This window comes from Triturus cristatus, chromosome 9 (genome assembly GCF_964204655.1).
Source record: "Triturus cristatus chromosome 9, aTriCri1.1, whole genome shotgun sequence".
NCBI lineage: Eukaryota > Metazoa > Chordata > Amphibia > Caudata > Salamandridae > Triturus > Triturus cristatus.
This window is the reverse complement of record NC_140592.1, coordinates 1,093,749,098-1,093,776,404: the sequence shown is the minus strand read 5'-3', so window position 1 is coordinate 1,093,776,404 and position 27,307 is coordinate 1,093,749,098. Positions and strand designations below refer to the sequence as shown.

Here is a 27,307-nt window from a genome sequence, read left to right as displayed (position 1 = left end):
ATGAATGATATCCTCGTACTAGCACGGTCTCACGACCTGTCGGCAGCGCGAGCAGAAGAGATGGACATGGCGCTGGTGCGTGTGGTGGAGAAGAGCGCCACGGTCAAAACGGAAAAGACTGACGCAGTCTGGACAAAAGACAGGACCCACAGACCACGGGATTGCCAGCTGCAGACCCCAAAGAGTCGCTGCAGGTACTGTGAGTTTGAAGAACACCCCTCACAGTTGTGCCCGCCACAAGGAAAAACTTGCACAAACTGTGGCATCGCAAACCACTTCGCATCCGTATGCAGAAGGAAGACACAACGCAAGGAAGGAAACCGACCCAAACCCATGAGGAGGATGGTCCGCCAACTTTCGCAAGTCTCGCTAACATCACAACCCGGAAGCAAGAAAAGAGGAGGTGGACACGCTACTCAGTAGCCATGCGGCCGAGGACCTAGGCCTGGTGATGTTCGGCAGAAGGGTACAAGTGGACCAGACGGAAGAGTTGCTTAGTCAATTTAAGGACTTGTTCAAGGGGCTAGGCAAAATAAAGAGAGCCCCCATCAGATTACATATAGACCCAACCATCCCGCCAACTGCCCTAAGACACCGGAGGATCCCTTTTCATCTCTGACTGCTAGTAGAAGAAGAACTACAGAAAATTGAAGATCAAGGGGTCATTGAGAAAGTGTCAGGGCCCACACCATGGGTTTCACCCATGGTAATCGCGGAAAAGCCCCGTCAACCAGGGAAGATCAGACTCTGCATAGACATGCACCTCCCAAACAAGGCCATTCGTCGCGAACGCCACATAACGCCGACCATGGATAATATCGTGGCCGATCTGAATGGGTCCAGGTGGTTCTCGTAGCTGGACCTGAACGCCGGCTTTCATCAACTGATACTTGCCAAGGACAGCCGGTACATAACTACGTTCAGCACACACCTAGGCCTCCGTAGGTATAAGAGGCTGAATTTCGGCATATCATCTGCCGCAGAAATATTCCAGAATGCTGTCAAGGAGATCCTGGTCAGACTACCCGGGGTCTTAAATGTGAGTGATGATATCCTCATCCACTTGAAGAAAGTGGAAGAACACTACCAGCACGTGAGGGCCACGCTGAAGCGACTTTTGGAACACTTACACAAGGAGAAGTGCCTGCTGTTCCAGCAAACAATTAAGTTCTTCGGCTACACGTTCAACCAAGAAGGAATACAGGTCGACCCACGGAAATCCCAAGCTATCAAGACAGCCGCTGCACCGCTCACCGTAGTGGAAACCCGCAGTTTCCTGGGAATGGCCATGTTTTGCGGCTGGTTCATTCCAGACCTAGCCACCCTTGCAGAGTCCCTCCGAAGCCTCAACCGGACAGATGCCATGTGAAAATGGGGTCCAACAGAAGAAACGGCGTTCCAGGCCCTCAATAAAGCCCTCCTCGACAACACCACGCTTGTGTACTTTGACCCCGCGAAAAAGTCCAAAATACTTGTAGACGCCAGCCCCGTAGGCCTCGGGCTGGTCTCACCCAAGAGCAAGAACCCAGGCGATGGGCCGCCTTAGCATACACCAGCAAGGCGCTATCGCCAACGGAGAAACTATACTCTCGAATTGAAAGAGAAGCCCTAGCAATCCGCTGGGGCTGCAGACACTTTCACCTGTACATATGCGGACACCCCTTCACTGTTGTCACAGATTACCAACCCCTGGTACAGCTATTCAATGGATCAGCACCCCACCCGCCAACACGCATTGAAAGATGGGCCATCGTGCTCCAACACTACGACATGGACGTAATCTACCGGCCCGGCACCAAGAACCCGGCCGACTTCCTGTCAAGGCACCCAGACACAACTGGAGATGGGAGAGAGGAGCAGAGCAGTGAGGACACGGAGGCCCACCTGGACATGATCGCGGCACTGACGTGCCCTCGGGTACTGACGCTCAAAGAGGTAGCCACCGCAGCCGGACAAGACCCCGTCATAATCAAGGTTCAGGACACTATCCAAGGAGGGCTGTGGCATCAATTCCTGCAGTCGACGAACACATGATCAAGCCCAGAGAAGGAAAGCCTGATGCACATGTGTAGGGTCAGGAACAAACTGAGCATCACCCAAGGAGGCATTCTCCTGAGAGGGTCCGCATTTTCATCCCGGCATCCCTGCAGCTACGGGCAACTCAGCTCTCCCACGTAGGGCACCAGGGAATGGAAAAAATGAAAGCCCTCATGAGAGAAAAGGTCTGGTTCCCAGGGATTGATGCCTGGATAGACGAGATCGTCTGGAAGTGCTTATCCCGCCTAATCACGAGCGGGCCCGAGAAACCAGCGCCTGTCCACACAGAAGAACACGGCCAAGGCCCGTGGGAGAAAGTAAGCGCAGATTTTGGGAGTTTCCCTGATGGGCGAGTCACACTAGCCCTCATCGACAGCTACTACAAATATCCGGTAGTAGAAGTCGTCAACTCAACAGCATTCCTACATGTTGGCCCTGCCCTAGAGAAAATATTCTGCATCTTCGGATGTCCGGATGAACTCCGCAGTGACAATGGGCCCCCATTCCAAGGACATGAGTTCCGCAAATTCATGCACCACCATGGCATCCGGTACTGGCGCATCACCCCACAATGGCCCCAGGCCAATGGGGAAAATGAACATTTCTTGAGAACGATAAACAAGACCCTTCGCATTGCCGTGGTGGAGCAGAGTGACCCTGAGCAGAGCTTCAGAGGTTCCTACGGGAGTATCGGAGCACGCCACACTGCTCAATGCGCCAAACACCCTGGGTGCTGATGTTCAACGGCACCCGCCGGGATGGTATCCCCACTGCCCCAGGATGGTCCCCCCCCTTCATTTGACAAAGTGGGGGCACTCAGGAGGAGAGAGAAGTGCAATAACAATGCCAGCCAGACTCAGAGAGCGATGTCCCACCTGCTCCAGCAAGGAGACATTGTCATCCTGAGAAACCGGAGGCCCAGAGGGAAGTTCCGAACTTGGTACGAACAAGGGCACTGGACAATGGTCGGCAGACAGGGGACTATGGTGACAGCCGAGAAAGCAGGAGAAACAGTGACCCGTAACATCTCGTGGTTCAAACAGGTAGACAGGCCCGCCTCTCCTGCCGCCATTGAGGACCACCCTGAGGAGGCCGATATCAGCCAGGGCGAGCCCCAAAGAGCTGATGACCACCATCCAGGAATGACATTTTTGCCGGCAAATCCAGAAGCTGCCGGGGCCATGCCTGGTCTGATTCCAGTTCCCAGCACCCCGGTTCCTGCACCATCCACCAGTCGGGGGGCTGCCAGGTATGCCCTGAGGGAGAATCCTCCGGCAAGCACTCGGCTGAGAGACTTTGCCGGCCAAGTAAGTGAACCATGTGACTTTCATGATCCAGTCGAGGACTGAATTAAGATGGGATGTAACAGTTAGCGCACCAGCTTCTCCCACTGGCGCACCTTCACAGATCCCCGCCCCAGCGCTCACGCCGGCTGGCATGAGCTCGTGTATAATGTAGGCGGAGCTGCAATAGCAGTCCGCGCTGAACCAGATTACCGTGTGCCTGTGTCTCTATGCAGTGCACCGCAAGGCCTGCTAGCGCGCAGCACGCCGCAGGAGGGTGGCCCCCCCATATGCACAACACCTAGAAACACAAACGGAACACCTAAAACAGTAGCATCGCATGGCACACAAATATTCACATTTACACTGAGCATAAGGGTTCATCACTAATATTGTATGTTTATGACTCTTACTACCCCTGCCACTTCACAAAGAGAAAAATACCAGACATTTGTTGTTGTTGTAAGAGCCTGCAAAGGCGCAGATGTGAAAATAAATAGGATTTTTAAAAAAACGGTATGTTTGCATATGTAACATTAATTTTCTGCCTTAGTTTACTTTAATTAGTAGCTCTGAAACACAATTTGAAGCAATTTCTATTTATATTATCTGTTTGAAGTTTGTACAGATAAGGGCTAAAAATACCAGCTTAAGGGCACCCGTGGTGCTGGTAGAAAACCGGTCAGGTGGCAACCCTGCAGTGAGAAGGCTTTGAAACGCTTTATGCTAGACAGCAGGCTGCTCCGAAAATACGGTAGTTTCCTGGATCTTGAGCAGATCCTGTTTTTTGTTTTGTTTATGTAGCGCAAACTCGACCTGAAGGTATTAGAGTGTTTTACATGATCACCAGTAGCCTTACAGATGGACACATTCGTGTTTTTTAGGCGCGGTGAGATACAGTGATTTGCCCAGAATCACAGGATGCTTGAGCCTCCCACCAGACTCGAACCCGGTTCCCCAGCTTCAAAATCAGCTACTCTGGCCGTGAAGTCTGTAACCTTTGATCCGGAGGCTCTTCAGTGCGCGTGCAGCACTTTAGTGCACGTGCAGCACTTCCAGTTTTCCCTTTGTGTATTTTTGGGATCGTATAGAACAATGGTGTTCTTGGATCCTCCTGATTTAGAAAATCATATTCTATTTTAGTGATCCACTCTTTTTCTAGAGCATCCGCCGTGAGTGTCGAGATAGTAGTCTTGATCCATTGTGTAGGATCTTTGTTGATCTTCAGGAGGATCCAAGAACACCATTGTTTTATACGATCCCAAAAATACACAAAGGGAAATCTCCTCCCCCGGGCAGACCGATTGTCTCAGGAATAGGGTCCCTTCTAGAACCCTTATCAAAATACACAGACTGGTTCTTACGTCCTCTGGTAACTAAGATTAAGTCTTATGTTCAGGATATCAAACACCTCTTTAATCTACTTAACCCCTTCTGTGCCCGCCCCTTTCCCCGCCCTGTGCCGGCCGTTGAATTAGCGGGCGGGGTCTATGACGAGCTGGACTCGTCATGGGCACAGCGCCACCGCGGCCCATGACGAGTCCAGCTCGTCATGGGCACTGAAGGGGTTAAACAAGTGGAATACAACCCAGACGAGAACATCCTGGTGTGCCTTGATGTAGAAGCGCTATATACAAACATACCCCAGGCTGAAAGTATCAGAGTAGTTGAAGAAATTCTCAAACAAGAAGAATGGCTTTGGGCAGCACCAATTGAATGGATCGCCTACTCTTATACATTTGGCACTTACAGAAAACTTTTTTTAAGTTTGAAAATCAAATGTGCCTTCAGGTACACAGAACTTCAATGGGTAGTACATTCGCCCCGAGCCTGGCCTGTCTGTATGTGGGTTTCTTTGAAGATCAACATATATGGACACAGAACCTATTTACCATCAATATATACAAATGGTACAGATATATTGATGACGTGCTGTTGATTTGGAAGGGAGATATGACCAGTCTTAATGACTTTGAAATTTGGATCAACAGTCTGAACCCCCACCTTCATTTTACAATGACCATGCACAGAGAAAGAATATCATTTCTGGATGTCATCTTTATAGCTAGAGAAGGCACTCTTAAGAACTCTCTTTATACAAAACCCACGGACAAGAATAGTCTACTTAGATTTCATAGCGCACATCCACGCTCCCTAAGAGAAAATCTACCAGTAGGCCAATTCTTGAGGGTACGCAGAAATTGCTCTGACCTTGAGACATACAAAAAAGAAGCAGTTGTCCTTACCAACAAATTAAAACAAAAGAAGTACCCCACCAGGATTATAGAGAGAGCGAATAAAAGAGCACGTAATACACCAAGAGAGGCTCTTCTGGAAACACACGTAAAAAAACAGGCCGAACAATTGATATGTGTCACCACGTACAATTCATCTTCTAATGATCTGAAAAACATAATAAACAAAAAATGGCCCATATTAACATCCAACACACTATCCTTTGAGAAACCAATGTTCTCATTCAGAAAGAACACAAGTTTGAGAGACGTACTAGTGCACACCGACACATTTACACCTAAAACTACCAATCAAATGACCCTTTGGAGCACTCCCCAGGTTACTGGACACTATCCTTGTGGATACTGTGTAGCATGCCCTTTCACAGAACACACTAAGACAATAGAATTGGGCCTATACTCGCCTTGGGAACAAAGATCACATACCAATTGTAATTCCGAATCAGTGATTTACATGATCAAATGCCCATGTAACTTGATGTATATTGGAATGACGAGCCGCAAAGTGAAAATTCGCATTAGCGAACATAGAAGCACAATACGACGTGCAATAACAGCAACCAGACTTACTGCACACTATAATGAGAAAAAACACAAGGACACAGAAATTAAATGGACGGTTATAGAAAAGGTTAAAAACACGAATAACCTACAACGGAAACTCCTGGAACGTGAACAACGGTGGGTCCACTGGTTGAAGACCCATGAAAGGGGCCTCAACGACTGTATACCGTGGAATCAACTGACCAGATAAATACTGATCCATCCATAATCATGATCTTTCTTGTTCATTATGATTGGTCCCACTATGGTTAATTTCACGTTAAAAATCTCCGTGTTTGAGAAGACAATCATATGGCCATTTAATTATAATGTCCCTGAAAGTATCATCTAAAATACATAGATCTTTATTACATTATAGATACTTTATCAAATTCATGTACTAAGACAAATTTACAACTGCGTGCACGTTGATATTACAGTGTCAGACATTACCTCCTTATTTGTAAACTCCAACAGGTCATCTATAAAAGGTTTTTTACCTTTACACAATTTTTTATATAAAGTTGTGAGCCCCATATCCTACATAATTTTATGTGGATACATACATCAACAGAGGCCTTGCTACATTAATCTACGTATCAGCATTTATTGCCATGAAATTATCACCCTCGCGGTAATGCACACTACATGTCCCATGATTCTTTCATTTACACAGTGACGGCTATGTCATCACGCATCACGCGCCAACTAGCGCCTATTAATAAATAGATAAACAATGCGTAAAAAATCTCCGTCTTACAGCCCCATATTCTATCTGGGAAAACATAATCATAAAGACCATGGTAACAAATCTTCTTATCAGCATTGATTTCAACAAGGGAATGATGCCAATAAGATTTCAAACTACAATTCCCATCATTTCCCCTTCTACGTAGTGACCGTCATTACGTCACAAAGTATGCGCCAACGAGCGCCAATTAACGAATTAATGAACAATACGGAAGTACAAAAACCACCGGCTACCGTCCTATCGACGCGTAAGCCGGGAACCGAAACCAAAAAGGTTTGCAGGCAGGGGAGGACTCTTGATGAAGTAAGTCACGGGCGAACACACGGACATTCGAGTATGATCATGTTTCCCCACATGGGGAGCGCCTGCGAACATAAGCACCATTCTGAATACTACCCTTCACCCTTCCTTCTCGCATTTCCTTTTCCTACTCGGGGCCATTATGACAGGGTTTGACTATAGAGCTACCCTTAGAAGCCTTACGGTTCCCCGAGATACAGGAACCCTCCAGGATTTGGGTAAGGACGTTTATTGATGTATCCTGCACAACCCTTTAAAAGGAAAGATAACGATAATTGTACATGATCATTGTCATTGTTTTTATTCACAAGCACGGTGTGAGTGATGAGTGAGAGCGAGATTTAGAGTTTTTACTGAGATAATATAGACCAACTGGCATGAACTAATTGTCAGGATATGAGCAAATTCGCCACCACACTATTTATCTGTCACGTAGTAATATTATGTACAGATATGGATACGAGTGGCACATGTTTGGAAAGAGTTGAACACCACTATGTCATAGACACATTTTGGCACCTGTGGTTTTTGGTCTTTTTCCAAAGCACGTTTTATGGGACACAGCATTGTGGAAATACCACTATGAAATCATACAAAAGTATGTTGTTTGTTTCTTTGTCGATTGTTCTTCTCTTTTCAGATGGAGGATGGCGTGTGATTGATAAATAACCAATCACTTACACAAGGAGCAGCTACTCTGCCCTTAAACTGCGTACAGGATAGGGAATCCCCTCTCCTGTCCCCTAGGGAGGCCTACTTTGCCCTGAAGAAAGTCCAGGACCTTTACGGCCACATATGGACTGAAACATGTTGGCACTAGGGTCTTAGGACCATAAGACTTCCAATAAGACCCATACTTTTTTGTTTTAGTAACCCAGTCAGACCCAAAAATAAAGGGAAAACAAAATTAATAACGCAGGGTTTTAAGCTTTTCGCTCGTGATTCACGTTATAACGCCTACTGCTACGATTTCCGGCTCGCTGACTCACCAGAATCCCAGTACACTCTGTGACGTACTCGTCTTTCAAGTAATGTGTGGCTTTTTACGGGTTGTTTTATTATCTACATGTCGGGGATATTCTTGACGATTTCAAGTTTTTTGTCGGATACACTGTTATAATGATGGCTACACTTGCTTTTGTCATTGATCGGTTGTTACGGTACTTATGCTGGCTTTACTGACGCCACTCTTCCTTTAGTTACGCGCATTTCAGGCGCATTTCAGGGTAACGTGATACGAACTTGCCGCGTTAACCCTGACCTATCGTAGTTACGGTGTTATCGTGTCATTCTAGATAGTTATAATAAGTTCCTTGAGGCATATCAGCTTTGCATGTTTTTAGAGTTGTTATTTGTGGGTATGATAGCAGGATTATTGGTCAGATACTGTGTGATGAAATAACTGTTTGCCCACAGTGCTGACAAGTATCGTTACTTTTCTTATAGGTCCCTATTCGTTTGGGTTACTCACCCGTTTATACGTATTCTAAGTGTTTACTCTCGTATTTTTCCCGCGCAGCCGGGACGGAATTACAACCGGCGGAGAGGTGAGCCGGTTGTTTTGACTTTATTAGTGTTCCCTACACCCTGATTTCTGTATTCATATAACTTACTTAGGTCTACACCTTTCTTTTGGATTTTAGATTTTTCATTTGCTCACTGTTCGCCTGATGGTAAGATTCAGTTGTCTCCATTTCTGATCACCCCTCAATATGATCGGATTGTATTCACACTTTCTTCCTTATTGCTTATTCACGTCTATTCTCTGAGCTTTCCCTCTCTTTCCCTTCTCTCATTTTCATCTACCTAGATGATCCTACTGGATCTGGATGCACTTTCATAAATCATGCCTCTGGTAATTATATATGCTAGTAATTTACCTCTGTAAAGTTATCTGTGTTCATGAATGATTAAGAGCTTAAAAATTCTTGGAATATCTTGATCTTTACTAAATGTAGTAATGCTTCTCCATTAATTGATGTGAAATTCTTCGGGTGTACACATGTATAGGCTCTTCCTTGATAAATGAATAGTTTTGAGACCTGTTTTACTGCACTTCTATACCATACGCCCTACTGGCGTCACTGTCTTGGCTTTACTATTTACAATTAGGAACCTTTATGCTTTGTCTTTCATGTCACAAACTTTGCGTTCTCATGGGAAAATAATGTGATTTTTCTGTTTGGTGCCTGCTCTCAGTCACGGTGTCTGACGTCTATCACGCTATTAATTACATAAGATATGTTGTAACTGTAAAATGTATCTACAATGTATCCTTATGTGTTTTTGTAGCCCTGAAGAAGTCGTGGGTTTACACCCGGACGAAACACGTGTTGGCTGAGCAACGGAATCATATTAAATCAAGAAAGATAAACCTTGTTGGACTCATGAAATTGTGTCTAAATTTCTGTTCTCTCCATTACTTTCTGTATTGATACAGTATTATCTGACAATGTGTGCATAGGCATCCTATGTTTTCAAAAATAAAGGGATACCGGGGATCTGTCTGAGGTGTTTTACTCTTTCAGCCCCCCAGGTCTTATACTTCTTCAAAGAGCTCCCGACACTGTGGTTGAGCCCACCCCGACTTATAGGCGTTGGGGTGACCCGATGATAAAGCATGACACCACTAGGGTGTGCGAGGGTAACTAAACAAAAAGGAATTTTTTCCTTGCTCACCTTCAGGTGATGGAAGATATATCCCCTCACGTAGCTCGTCACATTTCCCCATTACAGTGCACCCCTATTGACCACTAATGGTCTGTTAGAGTAATTTAATTGTGGTTAACTGCTTCTTAAATATGCCCGTGATGGCTTCTTAAATATGCCTGTGACTGCTTCTTAAATATGCCTGTGACTGCTTCTTAAATATGCCGGTGACGGCTTCTTAAATAGGACTGTGATGGCTTCTTAAATATATCTGTGACTGCTTCTTAAATATTCTTGTGACGGCTTCTTAAATGTGCCTGTGACTGCTTCGTAAATGTGCCTATGACTGCTTCTTAAATATATCTGTGACAAAATATGACTGACGGCTCCTTAAATATATCTGTGACTGCTTCTTAAACATTCCTGTGACGGCTTCTTAAATATGCCTGTGACTGCTTCTTAAATATATCTGTGACTGCATCTTAAATATGCCTGTGACTGCTTCTTAAATATGACTGTGACGGCTTCTTAAATATGCCTGTGACTGCTTCTTAAATATATCTGTGACTGCATCTTAAATATGCCTGTGACTGCTTCTTAAATATGCCTGTGACAGCTTCTTAAATATGCCTGTGACCTCTTCTTAAATATTCCTGTGACGGCTTCTTAAATATGGCTGTGGCGGCTTCTTAAACATATCTGTGCCTGAGGATGTCACTCAAATACGCTCTTCGCTGCTTCTTCAATATACTCTTAGGTACAAAATGCTGACCCACGATACTGATCCCAAATTGCGGCCCCCGTGAGACTGGGGCACCTTTCAGTTGAGCCAGGTGTTCCTGTCCCTTGGAATGACTGACATACATTTACAGCAAATTGACAGCCATGTTTAACATGGGCTCGTTTCATCAATAACTGCCTGCACACCATGCATTATCCCCATTAAAAGCCTGGCAGACAGCACGAGCTCTTCCGATTGCATTGTGTTAATGATGCGCACTGTAAATCACCCAGGCACAGATGAAGGGATCCGTGCACAGCCTCGGAATGTGGGCCATGCTGAGCATCGCTGCGTGTCCCCATTTCCTTTTGGAAGCAGGTCAACCGAGGCAGCCAATGTAAATTAGCCATGCCGCGCTGCGTCAGCGAATTACGGTATTCCTAGTTGTTGTCATGAGTGGCGCCCGCAGGGCGGAAGACGCCATGATTGCGCCCAGACGCTGAATTACTGCACTTCAATCCTGCTAACAATATTTGTGGACTTTTTAATGTTCCAGGGGTGAAGTTAAAATAGTAAATAAGATTATTTAATGCTTTTACCGAAAATGATACTTTCCCCAAATGTTCTAGGTCTGGAGTCAGGCCCATCGGGAGAGGCATTTCCAGGGTTTTCATGTGTAAGCACCATGATGGAAGCAGCACACACCCCTGTGTTTTAGGGGAGGTCCAATATGAAGGCAGCTGGCGTGTTTTGGAACATAATTACCCTGTAGCCCATAAGCCAATAACCAGGTGTCTACACTGAAGCCACCTCCCAAATGGGTACCAACACCTTGGGTGCAAGGAGATCACTACCACATGAACCATAATTGAGATGCCCATTTTTATCCAGTACTTAATTTGAACAAGATTAAGTGCCATGGTCCAGGGTATCTCACACAGGTCGGCGGCGCCTGGTGTTACCTGCTTGTCATTTCCAACTGTAGGTTTGAGTCATAATTTTATCATACTTTTAATATATATGAAATGGTTAAATGGTCCACTAATGAACTCTATCAAAAAATACACACATAGCCCTACCATGTGGGGGATTCTTGTAAATAGGTTCTGGTGTTTCTGAATAAATGTCAGTGCCAAACAGACACCGGCACAAATTACACTCTTTTCCTATCAGACGCGGAGATAAGCACCACACCGAAAACCCCCACCAGAAGTAACAGTCATTGAGGCAATGGTGATGTACAATAAGGTTGCTCCGTTGGTTTTATCGGGTGATTCCCCTCCAAGTTACATTAACATAGAAATTGTACAACAGGAAGTAACAACAAGCTATGCAACACCATTTGGCGTTGTCAATTTTTTATAAAGATGTTGCACAGCAATGCGGGCTGCTGTGCATCATGGCTTAAAGTAAATAAAAACAAAGTGCTATGGCATGGCCAGCAGTGACAGCATCATAGCGCTTTCTCTGGTTACTTTAAGCCATGTTGCACTGCAGCCCGCGCTGTTGTGCAACATCTTTAAACTAACATTTGCAATGCAATAGGTCTCGCATTTCTCAAAGTTAGAGCTGTTGGTGTTGAAAATGTTGTTTTTTTACTTTTTTATTTGCAGTGGAGTGGTCCTATTTGCATAGCGCTGTTGCCATTGGTATGACCTTGCGGTGCTGGAGAACGAGTCAATGGAAATTAGGTTATGAGGAGGGGAGATAAGTGTAATATACTGCTTGGAAAAAAGTAACAACCTGGAAGAAGCAAACACTTATAGGGAATGCAAGATCGAGTAAAGCATGTGAATTGTAAGCAGGAACAACATTGTTACTGTGGGGCTCGCAGACGGCTGTGATGTGCCGCGGTGATGGAAAAGCACAGTGAGATGCAGCTCTGAAGCTGCAACTCATACATAAAGCACGGCACACTTATACCTGGTTGTTTAAAATACTTCAAAGGGCTTTCGTTTTCCTTGAATACCATATTTTAACTAACAAAACTACCACAATGTACACTGGAGTCCGTGTGTAAATCCTTTTCTTACAACAGAATTGAAGTTTGCAAGAACCTGATTTTTATAGCCCAGTTGCTACCATTTTTGTGGCCACTTCATAGCACTGTAAATACAGGGCCTTGTGATGACCCACTTCAATGTTATGCAATTCATCAATATCAGACGGAAGAGAGGCAGGTTTGGCCTTGTGGGGACTTGAACCTGTAGGCCTCTGACATATCTCAACAGTAAGCTGCTGAGCTTTGAACGGGAAGTAAACACTGAAGGGCAGGCCTGCTCCACCTTGTGCTGTATTCTAGCTACCCTTGTTGCAAATACAAGAATTATGTTTATTGCATTAACTCATTTCTGAATGCTATCTTTATAATGTAAGCAGTTTGACTTCATAAAGTTTGTTTTCTGTGGCTGTTGCCTTTCTTTTTCTCCCACATGTATCCTTAAAAATACATTTTATTAGGCTGACCAGGGACCCTGGAGCCTTCACCCCATGACGTTATCTTGTACGCCCTCTGATTGGATGACTTCTGGTGACATCTCTTCACAAGAAGACACTCATGAAGATGCAGCCTAGACTCATGAGACGAAGTGGCAGAGCATTCAGAGAGAGGGGCAACAATGCCAGTCCTCCAGAAGTCAGAATCTGTATTTTGTTAACACTCAGAAATGTAAGAGAAACATGTTACTAATGAAAAAGAAGAACAAGCTTCTTAGCTACTAATCATACCTGGGAGCACGACAAAAGGAACGCATCTGGAAACTAACATGCGAGATAGGCTGGCCATTTTGAAGCATGTTTTTCTTTCCCTGTCACTCGTGCTATGTGTGGACAAGGTTTGCTTCGTAAAAGGAAATGCATCCGGAGTCACAGGGGTCACTGAGCCATTTCCCCCGGGAAGCAGAGCTGGGTAGTCTGTCGGGAAGGTAGAAGGCACTTTTATTTCTTTAAATATACAAATATTCCCTCATGGAACTGCAGGCCTTCACACCCACTTGCAAGGAACAACAGACACTGGCAGACGAAGGTGAAGCCGATCTTTCATTCTTATTTTTTAAAGCAGAGATTAGATTTATTTTCAGCTCTGCAAACTTAGAGAATTATTGCCGCTAGATGGGCCTCTGTGTGTTCCCTTCTCTTAAGTGTTTTTTTCTCGCTCTCTTATCTCTCGCAGTGCACTAACTCAAATGGGGCTCCCTTAAGCTCGCAAAGCCTCATATAGTGGCGGAACCTGATTGAAAAGGACTTTATTATGCCAAGACAGCTGTGCAGGCTTAAAAATTTAAAGTGAAAGTGCTTGCAAAATGGCTGCTCAGCTCTGAGGCTCTGTAAATTAAAAGGGAAAGCAGCAGAGGATGTGCTGTAATGGCCAGCGCTGCCGACTCAACATCGTGCTCATCTAAAGCACTCCAATACCTTCGGGTTGAGTTCCTGCTATACAAAACCTGCACACAAAAAAGCACTTGCAAACATCCTCTCACACTCTAGAAGCTCTAATTGTTCGCTTCTAAACCAGGGGAGAGGAATCCGCAGCGCCATGCAGGCTGCAGGGGAGAAAAGAGCCCGAGAAGCAGGAGGGAGGAGGAGGCAGCCTGAGAGGAAGCGAAGACCAGTTGTTAAGAATAACAAGCGAGGACCGTGCTGCAGCCGGAGCACGGGGTCTCTTGTCTTTATGGGGCCATGTGTTTCTAACACATGGACCGATAAAGATGAGAAATTGCTTTGCGACACGCGCAAAGCAGGCCACCGGGTCCGGCTCGGAGGCCAAAGGGCATCAACCAAAAACCCTAATTTCCAATGGCAGGCCACCGTTTACCATAAACATTGACGCCAGCCAATGGAAATAAGGGGCGGGGCTCAAAGCTCTCTTCTAAAACTACTCATCAATAATAAATCTCGCCCAGCGGGCTGCGCATGTGCGCAGCAACGCTAGGCGAGACCTAAAAACATGGATGCCGCCAATAGTTATCACAAAGGTTGGAACTTATTGCCTTTGCTTGTGTTTGTTTAAACATGCAAATGAATGCCATAATCGGCTCATGCTGTGTGAAGTATTCTGCTAGCTAATTCTTGCAGTTTCGAGGTGTCTAGCTGCATGCAGATTGCTTTTCAGCTGGTCATTATGTTAGCTAGCTTGACTCTTCGCTTGCCCCGAGCAGGAAGGGAGGCAGTGAATTAAAAACAAAGAGCTGAAGCAGATAGCACATTCTAGAAACTGCTTGCACCTTCACTGAAATGTGTTTACCTGACCAGTGCTTGCTAGTGGAATGAAATAAAATAATAACAACTATATGAGGTTTCTCCGTCATTCATTAAAGTGCAGCGTACAAACCATGTGTGAAAAAAGAGGATGTACAATGAATGAGTTAGAAGTTTGGTTTTCTAGAAAAGAACCACACATAATGCACATTGGGTGTCTTGTTGAAGGCTACAGAGCTATGACCACGGATTTTACACTTAGATGCTCATTGCCCAGGGTTATTCTATAGATGATAGAAGACCAATACGAACACACCGAAAGGAAAATGATACCTGTTTCATTCAGCAGTCCAAACCTTTCTGCTGTAAGTGGAATTCCATCAACGCGAGCAGTATTTAAAGCTCCCTGGAAAGGTACACTTATGTATTGGTATATGTATTGTAAATCTGTGTCGCGCCTCAGCTGATATGTAACATAACGTGTGTTTGTAAAGCAAATATTGCCCCGAGATTTTTCTTGGCGCTCTAAAACAAATGCTTATTAGTACCCAACTCAACGTCACTCATTTAATCGCGCTCAGGAAGAAACACCGAGGGCTTGATTTAGAACTTGGCGGACGGGTTCCTGCATCACAATGTTGACGGATATCCCTCAGCTGAAATATAAATACCATTATATTCTATGGGATTTATATTTCGGCGAACGGGATATCCGTCATTGCTGTGATGGAGTAACCCGCCCGCCAAGATCTAAATCAGGCCCTACGTACAATAATCTGTGATCATAATGTGAAACACGGGTGCCTTCTGTCGCAGCATTGGTTCACTGAGCCACTAGGCGAGTGCTCCGTTTACTTTCCATTGATGCACTGGTGCAAGTAAATGAAAATTCACTGGAAATTGGAACAAGTATCTGCAAAGGTAAAGAAAAAAGCAAACAAGGACAATGCCATGGAAATGGTTCTCCAGTAGCACTACAGCAAGGTTCTCACTGAAGACACCCTTCCTTGCCGTCATGCATAAATAAGCATGAGAGGGAGAGCTTTGTTGTAACGGCCAGAGCTGCTGACTTTGGAGCTGGGGAACCAGGTTCAAGGCTCGGCATTGGGTCAACATCCTGTGATTCCGGGCAAGACATGTAATCTCCCATGCCTACAATTAAATCTATGTGTACTGATGTAATCTTATTTGCACTCATGTAAGGAGCTCCAATACCCTTGGGTCGAATTTGTGCGATATGTGTATTTTTTTTTTATATCTAAGCAACAACAAAGGGACTGGGGAGAGGTAGAAACACATGCACTTTTAAGGAGCACCACAATCAAAAATTTTAAAAATATCTCTGCAAATGGTGGCCAGTGGAAGGGAACTGGCTGCAGAGATGGGTAATTGTGCTTGGTTTAACCTCCATGGACGACCAAACAACAGAAAGCATTGAAGATAAAGTGGAAGCAGCAGAAAGCCATGACCAATGAGAAGCACGGAAATGAGAGTGATGTGGGGGTCAACCAATGGCAAGTAAAGGGTGGGCTCTAAGCCCGTTATAAAGTCTTTTTTATTCACAATAACTTTCGCCCGCAGGGCATGCGCGCTGTAGGCAAAACCTAAAAAGTAAAAATCAATGGGAAGGGAAACATACCAAGAAGCCTTAGAGCAGTCCAAAATGACTCTTATAGAGTAGGTTGGACTTCCTGAGGGCAATAAGATCACCTCCATATGAGACCTGGGCATGGTCAGGTTTAGTATAAAATGTAAAAAAAGTGAATCCCTGACCTCCTCGTCGGCACTGAAACTGCACTTGCCAACTGGCCCTAGAATCATACCTCTCCCATATGTCACAGTCACAAAAAGTCCCTCACAGCAAGCTTGTGAGTAGGAAGACAAAGAGTGGCTCACATCAAGTGCCCACTGATGCAAAGTGCCGGATGAGTATAGACTGCATCAAAACACTTTAACATTTCCAGGAGGTATGTCACTACCAAAAAAGCACTGCTGAACACAAACTTCTATCTGGTAGACTGAAAAAGAATATTTAAAAAATAATGTAGATGTCTGAAAAAACTATCTATTTTTTGTGAGTTGGCTAAAATAATTGGCCTCTGGTGTGTGTTTTACCATTCGTTTTTGCGCAAATGGGGTACCAATGAGCTTGTGTACGGACGTGTTATTGATTTGATTTGTGTTAGGTATTGTATCAGGCATGGACCTAGCTCCAAGGAGCAGTGCTGCGCTACACAAAGGACATTTGCAGGAAAAGTATCTCCAATATGAAGCTTTGGTAACAACACAAGGAAAGGGGGTTCTAGTTTAGACCAAGTGAAATCAATCAGGATATGAGGGGGTGGAGGGGGCATACAACAGGGGCACTTCTAATCAGCGTATAAAGGTTTTTCTTTACATACTTTTATATGCAGCACATTTTACATTACACTACACATATTTACAAATTGAGGCAAAGGGAGGCAAAGCTATTTGCCTAGAATCACACAACGTTTTGGTCAACTGCGGAAGCCGGAATCAGCACCTAGGTTTCTAAGCAACTACATCATCTAAGAAACCAAAAATAAGAAATGGCACAGACCCTTCACAGGTTCACTACTGTTCACCTTTTATGTTGCCTTTAAACAATATCATGCTCACATGATGTAATTTATTGTATAATGTATTTATTGTATCATGTGCCTCTAGTGCACACAAACTGATAACCTAACACGACCGAGTATTTAATCTATAGGAGCGCCCCAAGGAGGGTAGGGAGGCTTGTCCTGAAAAGTAGATGGGTGGATTCTATGTCAGCCGAGAAAAAAACTGGGTGTGTCAGTGGGGTAATCATTTATTTTTGGCATTGCACTCCATATCACATTTCTGACATTTCCCAGCACTGTTTAAGTAGTCGTAAATGTCGCCGAATTTAACAGTATTCAACTTGCCAACTTTGGAATGATGGACGGCTGATTCAGCCTTGCCAAGTTCCAACTGTGCATTAAAAAAAATTATATATATATATATATATATACACACACACATATGTATGTATATATATGTATATTCACTGAAAAAACCATAGGTTTCAGGGGTGTTATAGTTAGCTGGACTTTTCACTTGTACAAAACCATTGAAATTCCCCCGTTATAGTTAGTTCAGCTAACTATAACTCGCGCGCCCGCAATGCACTGCTGATGACGTCACATATTACATCACTCATGACATGGTCAGTGACATCACTCATGACATCACTGATGACATCTCAAATGACATCACTGATGACATCACTGATGACATCATCCAGTGAATGTGTGTGTTTCTGAAAATTAAATATGTTTTATATATGTATATCTCAAGGTCGATGGAAGAATAAATGGGTATATAAGTGTCTAAATGGATGATTTGTTTTTGAAAAATTGATTGTGTAACTGACTGATTAAGTGTTTCATAGTGAATACATGGCTTAGTGAGTAATGTTTAAATATGTAAATATCTGTATCAGTCTCTCACTTTGTGTATAAGTGGCTGCATGGGTTGGTGAGTAGCTACATGGGTGTTTATATAGGTTATTAGTTGGTTTTATGAGTATCAGTCTGAGTGTCTGCATGGTTCGGTGGGGGTATTACGTAGTGCATAGGTGCATGAATGAATGACTCACTCTTTGTATGTGTTGAAGACAGCATGTGTGCAGGACTCTATGGGTGGATGAGTGAGTGTATGGGTGTGTTAGTGAGTGAATGACTGTCTCAATAGTGTCTTTATGAGTAACTACATATGTTTTAAACTAGTATATGTGACTATTGGTGTATATAAGCGAGTATATGTGACAGTGAGAGATTGAAAGAGTTCCTATATGAATAAGTATGTGTTTCTATAAGTGATTGTTTAAAAGACTAAGTATGTGTAAGTTTCCGTAGAAGTAAGTGTGGTGGTGTGTGTATAACTGTATATGCAAGTAAATGTATGTTTGATTCTTTATTAGCATGAGTGACTATGTGTGTGAGTACCTCTATGGATGAGTGGCATTGTGTAACAGGATGTATAGGTGTATGAGTACATATGATGAGTGAGTACATGTATGAGTGACTGTATAGGACTGTTGGTGAATGAGTGGATGTGTATGTGGATCTTAGAATTACTGTATAGGTTGTTGTAACTGGTATTGGTATGTCCATTGTTTTTAAAATTTTAATTTCTATTTTTGAATGTGTGTATCAAAGGTTATATTAGGGGAAGAGGAGGTCTGCCACTCTATCACAAGGATGATGTCATCAGTGATGTCATCAGTGATGTCATTTGAGATGTCATCAGTGATGTCATGAGTGATGTCACTGACCATGTCATGAGTGATGTAATATGTGACGTCATCAGCAGTGCATTGCGGGCGCGCGAGTTATAGTTAGCTGAACTAACTATAACGGGGGAATTTCAATGGTTTTGTACAAGTGAAAAGTCCAGCTAACTATAACACCCCTGAAACCTATGGTTTTTTCAGTGAATTTCTGAGGTTTTTTAAATGCTAATTCCTAACTATAACGTGCCTGAAACCTATGGTTTTTTCTGTGAATTTCAAAGGTTTTTTAAATGCTAATTTCTAACTATGCCTACAGAGATAGGACATGTGAAGAAAGAAGAAAAAATGCACAGAAAGAAACAAAAGAAGTGCAGAAAGAAGCAACAGAAGTCCTCAAATACGAAGATAAGTGCAGGAAGAAGGATAACGTGCAGAAAGAACAAAAAGAAGAGCAGAAAGAAGCCTTGTTGCAAAATCATCCTGTACCCTCAACTTTTTCAGACGGATACTGGTGGTAACTGAGTCTGACTAACCAGTCCTAGAGCCAGTGCTATGTTAAAAGACACTTAGAATACAGTGAAAACACCTACATACACTAGGGAACATTATGCGTTGGGGTCCCCCTGTGATTAGCATGACCTCCTCTGTAAGCCCCTAGTGTATAATAGGGCATGGGGATTAAAACTACCTCTTAAAACAGGCCACAGGGCGTTTTTGCACACGTTAACTCAGGCCTCGTCCCCTCCCTTCACCACTGTGTAAACACGCCCTGTGTCCATTTTTAGTTGGGAGATTAAGTTCATTTGAATCCTGAGGGTCCCTAGGGTCCAACTAGCCCACTAGGTACCTCCAGTAAGTGCCACAGAGCTGCGTTGCAGAGAGGTGTAAAAAGTGGCACGGCCTGGACCACCTCTCTGCAATGCAGCTCAGTGGCGCTTACTGGAAGCACTTGGTGGGCTAGTTAGCCCCCAGGGGCCCTCAGTATTGAAGGGAAATTATATCCCCAATTTAAAACGTGCCATAGTGCGTGTTTGCACACGTCACCTCAGGCCCCGTCCCCTCCCTTCACCACTGTGTAAACGCGCCCTGTGGCTGTTCTAAGTTGAGAGATTAAGTCCCCCTGAATCCTAAGGGTCCCTAGGGTCAAACTAGACCACTAGGTACCTCCAGTAAGCGCCACAGAGCTGCGTTGCAGAGAGGTGTAAAAAGGGGCTTGGCCTCAGAACACCTGGCTGCAGCGCAGCTCCCTGGCGCATACTGGAGATGCCTGTTGGGGGCGCGTTTGCAGAGTGCTGCACGGAGGGGGCATGGCCTCCGGCACGATGCCAGTCTTTTATTTATTTTAGTTTTTTAAGAAGGGGGGCTGTTTGGTTCTCCTTCTTATTCTAATTTATTGGCCCTGATGACCCCATCCCCCAGGGCCAGTCTCCTAATTATATTTTTTTGACCCCAATCCCCAGGGCCGGCCACTGTTTTTTATTATTTTTAAAAAATATATATTTATAGACACACCTAGGACATGCTGGACAAACCGTACGTACCTATCACCATGACGATTTGCGTGATATTCATTAAAAGGCGACTATGCATGCAATGAATCCACGTGGAATGTATTTACACCACTAGTGAAGCTCTGACATGTCTGATGCCCTACCGTGCCTAATCCTGGTAGACACCCTTGTCGTTTATTTATACAAACATGGGTAGCTATTGACGGGCACATTTAATACACATGCACACCAAGCCATTCAAAGGGGATTCGACAAAAATTCGACCAAAACTATGCAAGAAACCCCCCTCACGGTTAATAAAACACACATCCACTGCCGGATGTGTAATACTTTTTATTTTACTCTCTGGAAAGGGGACGAACATCACTTGAGAGTCACAGCGTGCTCCTGACAGAGCCCAATGCTGTGTTACACCCACCATTGCCTGCCGAGTGCCACACACCTCTGTGTTGTATTCCACTAGCTAGTGCATATGCTATGACACTCTCTAGCCCATGTGCACTGTAACACCACCCCGTGAATATGTCATGCCACACTTGTCTTCGCACGGGTTATATTGCCCCATCTAACGTGCCTTTCTCGATGCCTATGTTATAACGCACAGTGCTATGCCATACATATTACAATCTGGGATCCATATCTTTGTCACAGTGCATATGCAACATTACACTCCCCAGCACATATTTTATATTACAACTTTAGAGACTAGTTAGGTTACACAACACTGCCCTGTGCATATTACACTCCAAGGCGCATATCGCATAGCACGCGCTAGTGCCTGTGCTATCTCGCGCTCTCCCATGAATCTGTCATTGCGCACAATGTATTGCATATTATATTTCACGCCCGGTTCATCTTATATCACACTTTTTGGTGCATAGTTTATACCATACACTATATCTAGTTTTCATTTTCAATCGTGCTCTCAGGACTATGTTCTATATAACACTGTGTTCACCTACCCTTTTCACGCGCATTACATTTTGCGATAGGGGGTGGAGGGTCAGGGGGTGTTTCTGCCAAGTGAGCCCGGAGTCACAGTCACAAACGTCCTCTTCTTCCTGAATAAAAGTGAGATTATGCTGCATACTTGTTCATATTTTAAGTAGTTCGCACAGACACAATGTTTTAAAAACAATAAAGTTCCTAATACCCGCCTTCTCTGAACAGTTAGCTTGCTGCCCCATCCCCTTCCTCCCTATCCTCTGTTGTGTGAATCCATGGACTAGCCTCCTTCCTCCTGCCATGCATGGTCTGATGTGCTGCCACTGCCCTCAATTTAGTATGATGTACCAGTCCACTCCTCCTGCCCTCCATTGCCCAATTCTATGCCCCATCATTGACCTCCTGCTTAAACTCTGTGCTTAGCTTGCTGCCCCTATTCTCCTTCCCCCTGCCCTCCGATGTCTTTGTGCATGCCCCTGCTCCATCCTTTTTGCCCACCATGTCCCATGGACCTGCCACTCCTATCTACTCTGAGTGTTCTGTTGAGCTGCCACTCCCCTCCCACCTGCCTAGCATTGTCAGATGACTGTAACCTGTCCCTGCCACCTCCACCCTGCCTGTCCACATGCCATGCCCCTATCCTCTTCCTCCTGTCCTACATGGTCCATTGTACTGCCACACCCTTCTGCCCTCCCTGGTCTGTTGTGCTGCAACTGCTCCTCCTGCCTGCCCCGTGTGGTCTGTTGTGAGGTCCCTTCCCCTGAACTTTCTTGTCTGTGCACAGGTCCTGACCCTTCCTTCTATCCTCCATCGTCCTTTGTGCATGCCCCTCCACCCTCCTTCTTGCCCATCATAGCCATTGTGCTGCCACTAACCCTCCCACTTGCCATGCTTGGTCTTCTGTGCTGCCATGGCCCCTCCCACCTTCCCTGTGTGGTCAGTTAGCTGCCCCTGACCCCCTCCCACCTTCCCTCCATGGTCTGTGTGTATGCCATCACAGTCTCACTGTTGCTCTTCATGGTGTGTCTTGCTTCTAGTGCCCATCCTGCCTGACCTCCATGGCTATCTTGCTGCTCCTGCCCTGCCCCCTTGCCCCCAGCCCTACTCCCTCCCTCCTGGCTTGTCTGTTCCATTGTAATGCCCCTGATCCGTCCCTCCTGCCCTTTATGGTCTGTTATACTGCAGCTTTCTCTCCTGTCTGTCCTTTATGGTCAGCTAGCTACCATTGCCTCTTGCCCCTCTGTTCTCTGTTGTCCATGTGCATGGTCCTGTCCCCTCCCTCTTGCTTTCTATGGATTGTTGTGCTGCACTCCCGTCCTGCATGCCCTGTGTGGTGTATTGTGCTGCTGCAAACCCTGATGCCTGCCCTGCAGGGTCAGTTTGGTGCACCTCTCCATGTCCCTCCTGTCCTCTGTTATCCAAGTCCATGTCCCTATCCCATTTCCTTCCATGATCCAATGTACCATACTTGCGAACATTTTGAACTTGGTAAGAGGGAGATTTTGAAAAAAAACTGGGGTATTGATTTTCCCCTTTGAGTTACATTGAAAAAGAGGATATTGTAGACAGGAGACAGATCAAATAAAGCCCATTTGAGCTTAAAAACATTGGACGTTTCCTGGCTGAATCGGGTCTGTTGGCATGTATGGTTGTACTACCATTGCCTCTTCCTTCTGCCCACAATGGTCTATTACATTGCCACAGCCTTGAAGGAGGGTAGATTTTGTATCACAGGGGGCCCCTGGCCCGTTCTGTCCACACCTGAAGTATGAGACCCTTGTCCTTGCCCTGCCAGCTGCATTTGTAGGCCGTATTAAATTGACCAGCGGGTCCTGTGTTGCTATATAATTATCCTGAGACATCCTTACCACTCAGCCAGCATAAAACCCCTGTGTAGGCCCTTCTGTTCAATATGTAGGCCTCTTTGTTAAATTGACCATAGCTCTGCAATTTTAGTGTATAGCAGTCTGAAGGCAGGTCTGCGAGGCCTTCTGATCCAAACTAGTAGCCCCCACCCTACCCGAGTGCTCCGTGCTCGGTATCAAAGTTCAACATCCCCCTGAAGCTGTCGACATACAGTAGGCTGCATCCTGGACTGGTACTTGCTTCCTGGGCAGGTTTCCCGCTTTTAAGGAAGTGGCAACCGCAGAGCGTCAAGTTAGGAGAACTGAGGAGATTTTATACATGAATATATTGAATTCCCGTACAATACCCATTATTTTCTGCTTGCTCTATGGAACTTACGATAAGCGATTGGCCTGAGAGACTGACCTTTTCACCCAGTCCATTGTCAGCATTAAGTGGGTAAATGACGAAATGTCTGGTAAAATCTGCAGACGAAGCTTTTGGGTAGCATACGTAGGTAGATGTAGCGTGCAAAGGAGCCCACAAAATGATATAAAAAGGGAGCACCCACAGATATCGACGGACTACCTCGCCGTCTGTATGTAGGTTAACAGGCAGTGCAGGTTTTCCCCAAGAGCTGGGAGCTCTTGTCTTCCTTTGCTTAAAATGTCTTGCTCTGCTTTGCTTGAAGTATCTTATTCTATTTTACCTATATGAAATGTCATGTTATGTTTAACCATTGTTCTCTTTACTTTTGCATTTAAAAGATTTTGTATTGTAATTGCAGGAATGCTTGCTCTAAGAGTAAACGTGAGTGTTCCTAGGTAACATTTTCCTTGGTGTAACTTGTTTCTCATGATGCATTTATAGATGTGTTTTCTCTCTCTCTCTGTCAGTACATTAATTGAGATACAGAGAATATTATGACAGCTGTATGATTATCTGGATTCTGTATTTTGTACTTTATGTCTCTATTCTGCGGTTTCTTTGAAGTTGCATCTTCTCATTAAACTGCCATTGTATTCTGCCTCCAATTCCATGTCTCATATGTCTGTTTTCTTCATTTTTGGAGCAAGCGTTCCTAGGCACCCCGGCTCAAATTAAGGTGCCCCTTTTGTCCCTGACTCACTCTCCTGCTCAGTTCTGTGGTGGCTCCCGGGGATCTGGGGACCGCCCCTAGCTTCCTTGACCCGTAATAGATCTTCCCTCCAACAGCCTCTCTTGCAAGTCCTGTATTGTTGGTTTGTTGCCCCTGCCCCCCTTTCCACTGCCCTCCATAGTCTGTTGTGCTTCCACGGCCCTTCCTGCCTGCTCAGTGTGGTTAAATTGTTGCCTTTGCACCCTCCTACCTGCCTTCAATTTTCAGAGTCCGTGCCCCTGGCCTCTGCCTCTCAACAGTATCCTAATGAACAACTAGATTGCTAACATTCTATATTTATTACAAAAGTGCGGAACGCCTGACATCATCTTGATGTAATCAAAACTGTAATACCTAGAGCATTTCCTTTAGAAATTACATATATGAGAGGGTCTTATTGGCATCAAAATTATGGTTAGTGCTCTAAAAGACTAAAATAAGGACATATTTTCTGAGTTTTCAAATAGCGACAAAGCACTTTTAAATTATTTGTTATCTTTATGTTTTTTTATCCAGTTGACCACTTGATTAAATGTTGCACTTAGGGGAGAGGATGTGGTGTTACTTCCAGAACTGCAGACTTTGCAACTGGGGAACCAGGTTGAAGTTTCTGCTTCAGCTCGACATTCTGTGATTCTGGTCAAATCACTTAGTCTCCCCATGTCTACAACCAAAATGAATTTGTTCTTGTGTGATGTAACCAATGCTCATGTAAAGCACTCCAATACCTGACAAGTCTGCACTATATAACACTGCAAAAACACAAAATAATAAGTGTTTTGCACACTTCTGTCATTGGGCTATATTTGGGCTACATCTGGGTGATTTTGGGCTACATTTGGGCTCTTTTGTCTCCGGTGGCCATCTTGGGAGATTTATTTGTTATGAAGTTTCCTAATTTCCTCATGTACTGCAGTCTCCTCAGTAGGAAATGCTTTCAGTTTTTTACTTTGATTCCATCATGAAGGTATTCAGATATGTCACACATTTGCCATAAATTCTGAATGTTAGCACTCTAGTTGCTCATTAGATCACTGTAGTAAAACTACTGCACCATGGAAGTCTGCTCCTGGTATTAAAAGTGCATGTTTCAGTCTGCATGTCAGAATTTTTTAATGAAATAGAAGAGGATTTGAGAAGTCACTCAAAATGTGCCCTCATTTTCTTTCTTCAGCATTAATCATAATTTCTATGGCAAAATGAACCTCCTCATTGTGTTCCTTTTTAAATTAAATGTTTTAAGTGTTACCAGTTTATTCCAATCAAGATGGCTTCAGGTGTGCCTTACTTTTGTCATAATGAAGACAGTAAGCGCTCTAGTTGTTTTTAAGAACATTCTGGGACATTCTGTCATTGGGCTATACTTGGGCTACATCTGGGTGATATTTGGGCTACATTTGGGCTCTTTTGTCTCTGGTGGCCATCTTGGGAGACTTATTTGTTATGAAGTTTCCTAATTTCCTCATTTACTGCAGTCTCCTCAGTAGGAAATACTTTCAGTTTTTTACTTTGATTCCATCAAGAAGGCATTCAGATGTGTCACACATTTGCCATAAATTCAGAATGTTAGCACTCTTTTTGCTCATTAGATCACTGTAGTAAAGCTACTGCTCACCAGGGAAAACTGCTGCTGGTATTGAAAGTGCATGTTTCAGTCTGCATGTCAGAATTTTTTAATGAAATAGAAGAGGATTTGAGAAGTCACTCAAAATGTGCCCTAATTTTTCTTTCTGCAGCACTAATCATACTTTTTATGGAAAAATGAACCCCCTCATTTTGTTCCTTTTTAAATTAAATGTTTTAAGAGTTACCACTTTAATCCAAGCAAGATGGCTTCAAGTGTGCCATACGTTTATCATAAGTAGGACTGTTAGCGCTCTAGTAATTCTTTGGAACACTCTGGGAAGCTGCAGTAGAACACAAAGGAATCAACTGACAGTCTCTGCCCTTGTTGGATGTACATGTTTTACTGAGAATGTCAGACTTCATTCTCACATGACTGAGAAAGATAATGTGAATTTACAGAAAATAAGCTCTCAGTTTAGCCTATAGATCACCTTCCAAACCTCTGTGGTAAAAGCATGAGAAAATATTTTTCTCTCAATCATGATATCCCAGCAGAAGGCTTTTTCACATGGTGAAATCACCTTAGAACATACCACAATTCCTAAAATGAGTATGGTACCATCAACAAATGATTTATAATGTAACTAAAGTCTTAAAACCTTCTATTAACTGCAATGCTTTTTAATGAGGTGCTATCATGTATATTGGTCCCAAGATGGCTGCCAACACTTCTTGGATGAAGTGCTGACAGCCAATCAGATCTCAGGATGAGATGTGTGGTTAGGCTCCGCCCACATATATATATGCTTTTAAATGCTATTTTCTCAGGAAATACTGAACAGATTTACACCAGACCTGCAAAAGGCACTTCCTTGACCTTATGGCTACCTCTCTGCCAAATTTCAAGTAATTCTGTTCAGCCGTTCGGGCTGTAGCTGTGTCTAAAGGTCCTATGGAAAAATGCATGGGGAAAACGCGTTTTGGGACCCCCCTTTTTTCTCGGCCCCTGCTTGACGAATCCCCCCGAGACTTTCAGGGTAGGAGCGGAGCGTAGCGCCCCACCTATTTTGAAAATTTCGCGAGGATTCGTCGACCGGCGCCAAAGTTATTCCAAATAGAATGTTGCGGATTTCCTATGGAAACAGGGTCCTAACTATATCTACCTACTGGCGACCGCCAGTAGGTAATAATATATACACGCACACACATATGTGTGTGAATATATATATAATATATATATATATATATATATATATATATATATATATATATATCATCATCATCATA

General features: G+C 44.2%; 1 protein-coding gene across 10 annotated transcripts in view; it reads right to left on the bottom strand.

Annotated features, from left to right (window-relative positions):
- The window catches only part of TRIM9 (tripartite motif containing 9), a 422,460-nt gene that overhangs the window by 359,348 nt on the left and 35,805 nt on the right, over nt 1-27,307 (bottom strand). The window lies entirely within an intron of this gene.